Below are 9,056 nucleotides of genomic sequence, written 5' to 3' on the forward strand. Positions count from 1 at the left end.
CTACTTATTATCGTAAAAGACGTGTATTTAAATAACATGCTAAAACATAATGAAATAGAATATTTAAAGACTTAACCCAAAGTTGTGTAATTTGTTGGAGGGACACGTTTTCAGATGATAGTTGATACCTCTACCTTTCCTCAACATCCTCTAACGATTTTTTTTTAAAAATAAATAATTCATGTTATATTTTGACATTTTTAACCACTTAGCAAAATTCAGGTAGCAGACGTGCGTAGGACAGGTAAAGATAATTCGAATCGACTGGATTCTTAAAGGAACTACCATTTCATAAGTTTTGTAAGGTGTTATTAGCTTTCTATTTCGCAGAAAATTGCTTCAGGATTTTACAACGGTTAATAAATGTTTTAAAATGGATATTGCTCTGCTTATTTGCAAGAAATACTTGCACCGTATAAGACAAAACGTAACCCTCGCTTGGCATACAAGTCACTATTGAGGGAATGAAGACTTAAGCGCGCAATGGGAGATTTTGCAGATCCGCACCAAAACTCATTCGGTCTTCTAGCGTTTGGTTTGTTCCAAGAGATCGCAAAAAACTCACCCGATGGAACCCTGCTCACAATTGTTTGTCTTATTGAATCTTTATGTTTTCTTTCTTTAATGATATAATAGGGTAAGATAGTTGTATTTTCAGGTAAATAATAACTGCCCGAATCTCAACCACAGTTTCCAGTATCTAGAGATTTTGTGAGTTATGAACTAGCGGGTTTAGTGTTTTCTAGATGTACAGCACTGGACTACCCTCTCAATCGCTTTGAGCAATATACACGTAAACTATATTATGATGTTAATGGTTGCTATTTTGATTCTGCTTTTTTAAAAGATAGGCCTATATATTTTTTAAAGACATATTTCACTCTGTATACGAGAGTGTATACGTAAAGTATAGAGGCCTAGATGTTAAATGGTTGCTATTTCGATTCTGTTTTTTAAAGACATATTTTCCTCTGTAGAGGATGGGCTGATCCTGAATGTACTGCAATACCAGGTCAACCCGTGGCCAGGACGGAGCAAGCTCCTATTCCATAGCCTGAGTTCAAAAATCAGTTTAATAGTCAAAGCTACTCAATGAACAGCGTTTCAGATATTAAGCTGAAAAGAACAGATATTACACATGATCTTAGCCAAAAGGCCGAGAAGCGATGCCGCAACACCAATAACCATGCTTTTAATATAAAAGAACAGCACGCTAGAATATTGGTGTTGGAAATGCTCATTAGGCCTAATTCTTATCGTAACGTGTATTTAAATAATATGTTTAAAAAAATTTATGTAATAGAATATTTTAAAGACTAACACAAAGTTGTGTAATTTATTGGAGGGACATATTTTCAGATGATAGTTGAGAATCCCGAAGGGAAAGCGACATATAATTCTACCTTTACTCAACATCCCCCACCCCCGACTTCATATAATTATTTTATGTGTAGTTTTCAAATGTTTCTTGGGCAGTGAATTCAGGTATCAGATGCGAGTAGGACACAATGTAAGGTTAAAATGTGAATCGACTCGAATCTCGTACGAAATTATCGAGGCACATGGCCTGCAATTAGTTGTATCACCAATTCTGTAAATATATTTTATTTATTTATTTCTTGGGTTTTTTTCCAGTTACCTATTACTACCCTTAATCCCATTTCTTGGGTTTTTTCCAGTTACCTATTACTACCCTTAATCCCAGTCGCTTTGAGCAATATACATGTAAACTATATAGATATCAATTGTTGTTATTTCGATTCTGTTTTTTTTAAAGACATATTTTCCTCTGTAGAGGATGGGCTGGTCCTGAATGTACTGCAATACCAGGTCAACCCGTGGTTAGGACGGAGCAAGCTCCTGTTCCATAGCTTAAGTTAAAAAAAATCAGTTTAATATTCGAAGCTACTCAATGAGTAGCGTTTCAGATATTAAGCTGAAAAGAACAGATATTACACATAATCTTTGCCAAAAGGCCGAGAAGCGATGCCGCAACACCAATAACCATGCTTTTAATATAAAAGAACCGCATGCTATAATATTGGTGTTGGAAATGCTCACTACTTATTATCGTAAAAGACGTGTATTTAAATAACATGCTAAAACATAATGAAATAGAATATTTAAAGACTTAACCCAAAGTTGTGTAATTTGTTGGAGGGACACGTTTTCAGATGATAGTTGATACCTCTACCTTTTTTCAACATCCTCTAACGATTTTTTTAAAATAAATAATTCATGTTCATTTCAATTCATTTATTTCGCTTTTTTTTTTTTATCATAACAATACAGTAAAATATTCAGAAAATTCGAAAAGGTAATCCATGTTATATTTTGACATAACCACTTAGCAAAATTCAGGTAGCAGACGTGCGTAGGACAGGTTAAGATAATTCGAATCGACTCGATTCTTGAAGGAACTGCCATTTCACAATTTTTGTAAGGTCTTATTGGCTTTCTATTTCGCAGAAAATTGTTTCAGGATTTTACAACGGTTAATAAATGTTTTAAAATGGATATTGTTACTTGCACCGTATAAGCCAAAACGAAACCTTCGCTCGTCATACAAGTCACCGTATTGAGGGAATGAAGACCTAAGCGCACAATGGGAGATTTTGCAGATTCCGCACCAAAACTCCATTCGGTCTTCCAGCGTTTGGTTTGTTCAAGAGATCGAAGAAAACTCACCCGATGGAGCCCTGCTCACAATTGTTTGTCTTATTGAATCTTTATGCTTTCTTTCTTTATTGATTTAATAGGATAAGATAGCTATATTTTAGGGTATTTTCAGGTACATAATTACTGCCTGAATCTCAATCGCATTTCGCAGTTTCCAGCATCACAAGAGATTTTGTGAGTTATGAACTAGCGGGTTTAGTGTTTTCTAGATGTACAGCACTGGACTACCCTCTCAATCGCTTTGAGCAATATACACGTAAACTATATTATGATGTTAATGGTTGTTATTTTGATTCTGCTTTTTTAAAAGATAGGCCTATATATTTTTTAAAGACATATTTCACTCTGTATACGAGAGTGTATACGTAAAGTACGGTATGTAGGCCAAGATGTTAGTGGTTGCTATTTCGATTCTGTTTTTTAAAGATATATTTTCCTATGTAGAGGATGGGCTGATCCTGAATGTACTGCAATACCAGGTAAACCCGTTGCCAGGACGGAGCAAGCTCCTATTTCATAGCCTGAGTTCAAAAATCAGTTTAATATTCAAAGCTACTCAATGAGCAGCGTTTCAGATATTAAGCTGAAAAGAACAGATATTACACATGATCTTAGCCAAAAGGCCGAGAAGCGATGCTGCAACACCAATAACCATGCTTTTAATATAAAAGAACAGCACGCTAGAATATTGGTGTTGGAAATGCTCATTAGGCCTAATTCTTATCGTAAAATACGTGTATTTAAATAATATGATAAAAAAAAACTTATATAATAGAATATTTTAAAGACTGACACAAAGTTGTGTAATTTATTGGAGGGACATATTTTCAGATGATAGTTGATAATTCCGAAGGGCTCAACATCCCCCCCCCCCCGCCGACTTCATATAATTATTTTATGTGTAGTTTTCAAATGTTTCTTGGGCAGTGAATTCAGGTATCAGATGCGAGTAGGACACAATGTAAGGTTAAAATGTGAATCGACTCGAATCTCGTACGAAATTATCGAGGCACATGGCCTGCAATTAGTTGTATCACCAATTCTGTAAATATATTTTATTTATTTATTTCTTGGGTATTTTTCCAGTTACCTATTACTACCCTTAATCCCAGTAGCTTTGAGCAATTGTAAACTATATAGATATTAATTGTGGTTATTTCGATTCTGTTTTTTTAAAGACATATTTTCCTCTGTAGAGGATGTGGGCTGCTCCTGAATGTACTGCAATACCAGGTCAACCCGTGGCCAGGACGGAGCAAGCTCGTGTTCCATAACCCAAGTTCAGTTTAATACTCGAAGCTACTCAATGAGCAGCGTTTCAGATATTAAGCTGAAAAGAACAGATATTACACATGATCTTAGCCAAAAGGCCGAGAAGCGATGCCGTAATACGAATTTCAATGCCATTAATATAAAAGAACTGCATGCTATAATATTGGAGTTGGAAATGCTCACTACTTATTATTGTAACAGACGTGTATTTAAATAACATGCTAAAACATAATGAAATAGAATATTTAAAGACTTAACCCAAAGTTGTGTAATTTGTTGGAGGGACATGTTTTCAGATGATAGTTGATACCTCTACCATTCTTCAACATCCTCTAACGATTTTTTTTTTAAATAAATAATTCATGTTATATTTTGACATAACCACTTAGAAAAATTCATGTAGCAGACGTGCGTAGGACAGGTAAAGATAATTCGAATCGACTCGATTCTTGAAGGAACTACCATTTCACAATTTTTGTAAGGTCTTATTGGCTTTATATTTCGCAGGAAATTGTTTCAGGATTTTACAACGGTTAATAAATGTTTTAAAATTGATATTGCTCTGCTTATTTGCAAGAAATACTTGCACCGTATAAGCCAAAACGTAACCTTCGCTCGTCATACAAGTCACTATTGAGGGAATGAAGACCTAAGCGCACAATGGGAGATTTTGCAGATTCCGCACCAAAACTCCATTCGGTCTTCCAGCGTTTGGTTTGTTCAAGAGATCGCAAAAAACTCACCCGATGGAACCCTGCTCACAATTGTTTGTCTTATTGAATCTTTATGTTCTCTTTCTTTAATGATTTAATAGGATAAGATAGTTGTATTTAAGGGTATTTTCAGGTATATAATTACTGCCTGGATCTCAATCGCATTTCGCAGTTTCCAGCATCTAGAGATTTTGTGAGTTATGAACTAGCGGGTTTAGTGTTTTCTAGATGTACAGCACTGGACTACCCTCTCAATCGCTTTGAGCAATATACACGTAAACTATATTATGATGTTAATGGTTGTTATTTTGATTCTGCTTTTTTAAAAGATAGGCCTATATATTTTTTTAAAGATATATTTTACTCTGTATACGAGAGTGTATACGTAAAGTATAGAGGCCTAGTTGTTAATGGTTGCTATTTCGATTTTGTTTTTTAAAGATATATTTTCCTCTGTAGAGGATGGGCTGATCCTGAATGTACTGCAATACCAGGTCAACCCGTGGCCAGGACGGAGCAAGCTCCTGTTCCATAGCCTAAGTTCAAAAATCAGTTTAATATTCGAAGCTACTCAATGAGCAGCGTTTCAGATATTAAGCTGAAAAGAACAGATATTTCACATGATCTTAGCCAAAAGGCCGAGAAGCGATGCCGCAACACCAATAACCATGCTTTTAATATAAAAGAACAGCACGCTAGAATATTGGTGTTGGAAATGCTCATTAGGCCTAATTCTTATCGTAAAATACGTGTATTTAAATAATGTGTTAAAAAAACTTATGTAATAGAATATTTTAAAGACTAACACAAAATTGTGTAATTTATTGGAGGGATATATTTTCAGATGATAGTTGATAATTCCGAAGGGAAAGCGACATATAATTCTACCTTTACTCAACATCCCCCACCCCTCTCCCGACTTCATATAATTATTTTATGTGAAGTTTTCAAATGTTTCTTGGGCAGTGAATTCAGGTATCAGATGCGAGCGAGTAGGACACATGTAAGGTTAAAATGTGAATCGACTCGAATCACATACGAAATTATCGAGGCACATGGCATGCAATTAGTTGTATCATGACCAATTCTGTAAATATATTTTATTTTTTTATTTCTTGGGTTTTTTTCCAGTTACCTATTCTTACCCTTAATCCCAGTCGCTTTGAGCAATATACATGTAAACTATATAAATATTAATTGTTGTTATTTCGATTCTGTTTTTTTTAAAGACATATTTTCCTCTGTAGAGGATGTGGCCTGGTCCTGACTGTACTGCAATACTAGGTCAACCCGTGGCCAGGACGGAGCAAGCTCATGTTCCATAGCTTAAGTTAAAAAATCAGTTTAATATTCGAAGCTACTCAATGTGCAGCGTTTCAGATATTAAGCTGAAAAGAACAGATAGTAGACATGATCTTAGCCAAAAGGCCGAGAAGCGATACTGTAACACGAATTTCAATGCTATTAGTATAAAAGAACTGCATGCTATAATATTGGTGTTGGAAATGCTCACTACTGATTATCGTAAAAGACGTGTATTTAAATAACATGCTAAAACATAATGAAATAGAATATTTAAAGACTTAACCCAAAGTTGTTTAATTTGTTGGAGGGACACGTTTTCAGATGATAGTTGATACCTCTACCATTCCTCAACATCCTCTAACGATTTATTTTTTTAAAAATAAATAATTCATGTTATATTTTGACATTTTTAACCACTTAGCAAAATTCAGGTAGCAGACGTGCGTAGGACAGGTAAAGATAATTCGAATCGACTCGATTCTTGAAGGAACTACCATTTCATAATTTTTGTAAGGTCTTATTGGCTTTCTATTTCGCAGGAAATTGTTTCAGGATGTTACAACGGTTAATAAATGTTTTAAAATGGATATTGCTCTGCTTATTTCAAGAATTACTTGCACCGTATAAGCCAAAACGTAACCTTCGCTTGTCATACAAGTCACTATATTGAGGGAATGAAGACCTAAGCGCACAATGGGAAATTTTGCAGATTCCTCACCAAAACTCCATTCGGTCTTCTAGCGTTTGGTTTGTTCAAGAGATCGCAAAAAACTCACCCGATGGAGCCCTGCTCACAATTTTTTGTCTTATTGAATCTTTATGTTTTCTTTCTTTAATAATTTAATAAGATAAGATAGTTATATTTTAGGGTATTTTCAGGTACATAATTACTGCCTGAATCTCAATCGCATTTCGCAGTTTGCAGCATCACTAGAGATTTTGTGAGTTATGAACTAGCGGGTTAGTTTAGTGTTTTTTACAGCACTAGACAACCCTCTCAATCGCTTTAAGCAATATACACGTAAACTATATTATGATGTTAATGGTAGTTATTTCGATTCTGTTTATTTAAAGATATATTTTTTAAAAGTCCGAAGCTACTCAATGAGAAGCATTTCAGATATTAAGCTGAAAAGAACAGGTATTACACATGATCTTAGCCAAAATGCCGAGAAGCGATGCCGAGAAACGATGCCGTAACGCAAATACTAATGCATATTAATATAAAAGAACAGCACGCTAAAACATTGGTGTTGGAAATGCAGTTTCAACTGAAAAGAACAGATACCGTATTACACATGATCTTAGCCAAAAAAAAAATTTTAAAAAAAAATAGATATTTGTATTAGGCCTATCTTAATCATTTATTTTACTTAGAATATCAATGCACCAGCAAACAACCCCAAGGTTGATATTTGGCTTTAGCAAATTAAAAAATAAAAAGCCTCCCTCCCTTATCACTTTACTAAAGGGTAAATGTAAAGGTAGGAGAATAACCCATAACTTGCAGCGTCATTGTGCTGAATTGCGTATGGGCGTGGTCCGTGACTACCTAGCAGCCGTAAAGAGGCGCTTCTTGGTAGATAGGCCTACATGTTCACATCATTCCACAACGACAGCCCAGATAGGGTGATAAACTAATAATCATTTTTATTGGGCCTAACACAAAGTTGTATAATTTACTGAATGGACAGTTTATACTGTACTTTCTTATCTGCTCTCGGCAGCCCTACTCTCATATTTATGTTAAATGTTCTAAAAATTTAAAAAAAATCTGTCCTTGGAACACTGTTATTGATAAAATTTCCACTTTAATAATATAAGGTAATATTAGATAAGCAGAAACAAATGGTCACTATCATTGGCATCTTAGATGCGTTTGACATGGTAATGAGAAATGGAAGAACTATCCTATCGAATAATGATATGAGATTTATGCAAAGTTACTGACAGTATTAATGGCAACGTTCGTTATTCTAAATTTAAAACTGGCTTGAAACAGAAGACGGAGTATAGCAAAGCTGTCAATTATCTTCAGTTCTGATATGCATAATAATATACCGTTCACCCTGCAATTAAAACCCCTCCAATTAAAGACATTTCTCTGGTCCCGGATGAGCACCAATCTGTTTTATCTCTATAATGATTACTTTTCTAATTGTGGACCAAAGTTGCTAAAACCATTAAAATAAAAAAAAAATAAAAAACTTTGGTCCTGAAAGTGGTCTTAAATAGAGGCATGTACTTGCTAAAGCTATTAACGAAAGTCAAGTCGGCATCCGGAACACGTGGACGTTATTTTGAGTGTTGATGATGTCATTTAGTTGCTGGTATTGATACACGGATCTACAGATATGCTGGGTGTACGGTAGCTACCGAATTTTCGAATACAGTAATTGGAAATTTGAATTGAATTATGTTAAATCAATTATAATGACCGTAAAACACAGAAATATCTTAATTTAAATATAAGTTGAAAAAAAGGAAACAGATTAATTTTAAAAATCAGCAAAAATTATTTTACTCGTGTTATTGATGGCGATATATCTATGAAGTACACTTGCATACCAATGCTTGTTCTGTGTCATGCGTCAAGTGCGAAACAGGTATGTTTAGACATTGAAGGTTGACAACACTTATGGCCAGATAGGTCTACAGATAGGTCTACACATTATATTGGTATTTATTATTTTAGAAACAGATTTTAGACAGTAGGCCTAATGTTTTGTATGTATAGTAGAAAAAAGGGGGGTTTCGAACAATGTTTTTCTTTTACTTCTGTATGATCAACAAATAAATCTTGAATTAAAAGCAAGCCCACACCCAACAGAAGATTGGATATTTGGGATGGCAAGCTTCTTCCATCAAAAACAATTATGATGGTAAACTTTCTATAAAGATTGCAGTGCAACTCCACGTGGCTTGAACTCTTATTCTGTGCTTCAATGTATTTGACTTGCACTGAAGAAAACATAGCAAGTTCTTGTGTACAGTAAAAACTCATGAAAAAGCTTCCCCCTCCCCCGTCAGGATATAAACCACAGTTCGTTGGGGAGAAAATACAAACCAGTACAGTATAAGTATTTT

At 34.7% G+C, this 9,056-nt stretch overlaps 6 non-coding genes and 1 pseudogene across 6 annotated transcripts; all 7 read right to left on the reverse strand.

Moving 5' to 3' along the window:
- Positions 1-975: 975 nt before the first annotated feature.
- On the reverse strand, positions 976-1,168 carry LOC117121475. Its single transcript, XR_004447568.1, has one exon. It is a non-coding gene; the product is annotated as a U2 spliceosomal RNA (small nuclear RNA).
- A 625-nt stretch (positions 1,169-1,793) lies between these two features.
- On the reverse strand, positions 1,794-1,988 carry LOC117121469. The gene has a single exon (XR_004447563.1). It is a non-coding gene; the product is annotated as a U2 spliceosomal RNA (small nuclear RNA).
- A 1,133-nt stretch (positions 1,989-3,121) lies between these two features.
- LOC117121465 lies at positions 3,122-3,314 on the reverse strand. Its single transcript, XR_004447559.1, has one exon. It is a non-coding gene; the product is annotated as a U2 spliceosomal RNA (small nuclear RNA).
- A 561-nt stretch (positions 3,315-3,875) lies between these two features.
- Positions 3,876-4,061, reverse strand: LOC117121471. Its single transcript, XR_004447565.1, has one exon. It is a non-coding gene; the product is annotated as a U2 spliceosomal RNA (small nuclear RNA).
- Positions 4,062-5,121: 1,060 nt separating this feature from the next.
- Positions 5,122-5,314, reverse strand: LOC117121477. Its single transcript, XR_004447569.1, has one exon. It is a non-coding gene; the product is annotated as a U2 spliceosomal RNA (small nuclear RNA).
- A 597-nt stretch (positions 5,315-5,911) lies between these two features.
- On the reverse strand, positions 5,912-6,104 carry LOC117121472. The gene has a single exon (XR_004447566.1). It is a non-coding gene; the product is annotated as a U2 spliceosomal RNA (small nuclear RNA).
- A 905-nt stretch (positions 6,105-7,009) lies between these two features.
- Positions 7,010-7,149, reverse strand: LOC117121474 (annotated as a pseudogene).
- Positions 7,150-9,056: the final 1,907 nt, after the last annotated feature.

The sequence above is a fragment of the Anneissia japonica genome, unplaced genomic scaffold (genome assembly GCF_011630105.1).
Source record: "Anneissia japonica isolate Jap-2015-1 unplaced genomic scaffold, ASM1163010v1 scaffold41793_len627382_cov181, whole genome shotgun sequence".
Classification (NCBI taxonomy): Eukaryota; Metazoa; Echinodermata; class Crinoidea; order Comatulida; family Comatulidae; genus Anneissia; species Anneissia japonica.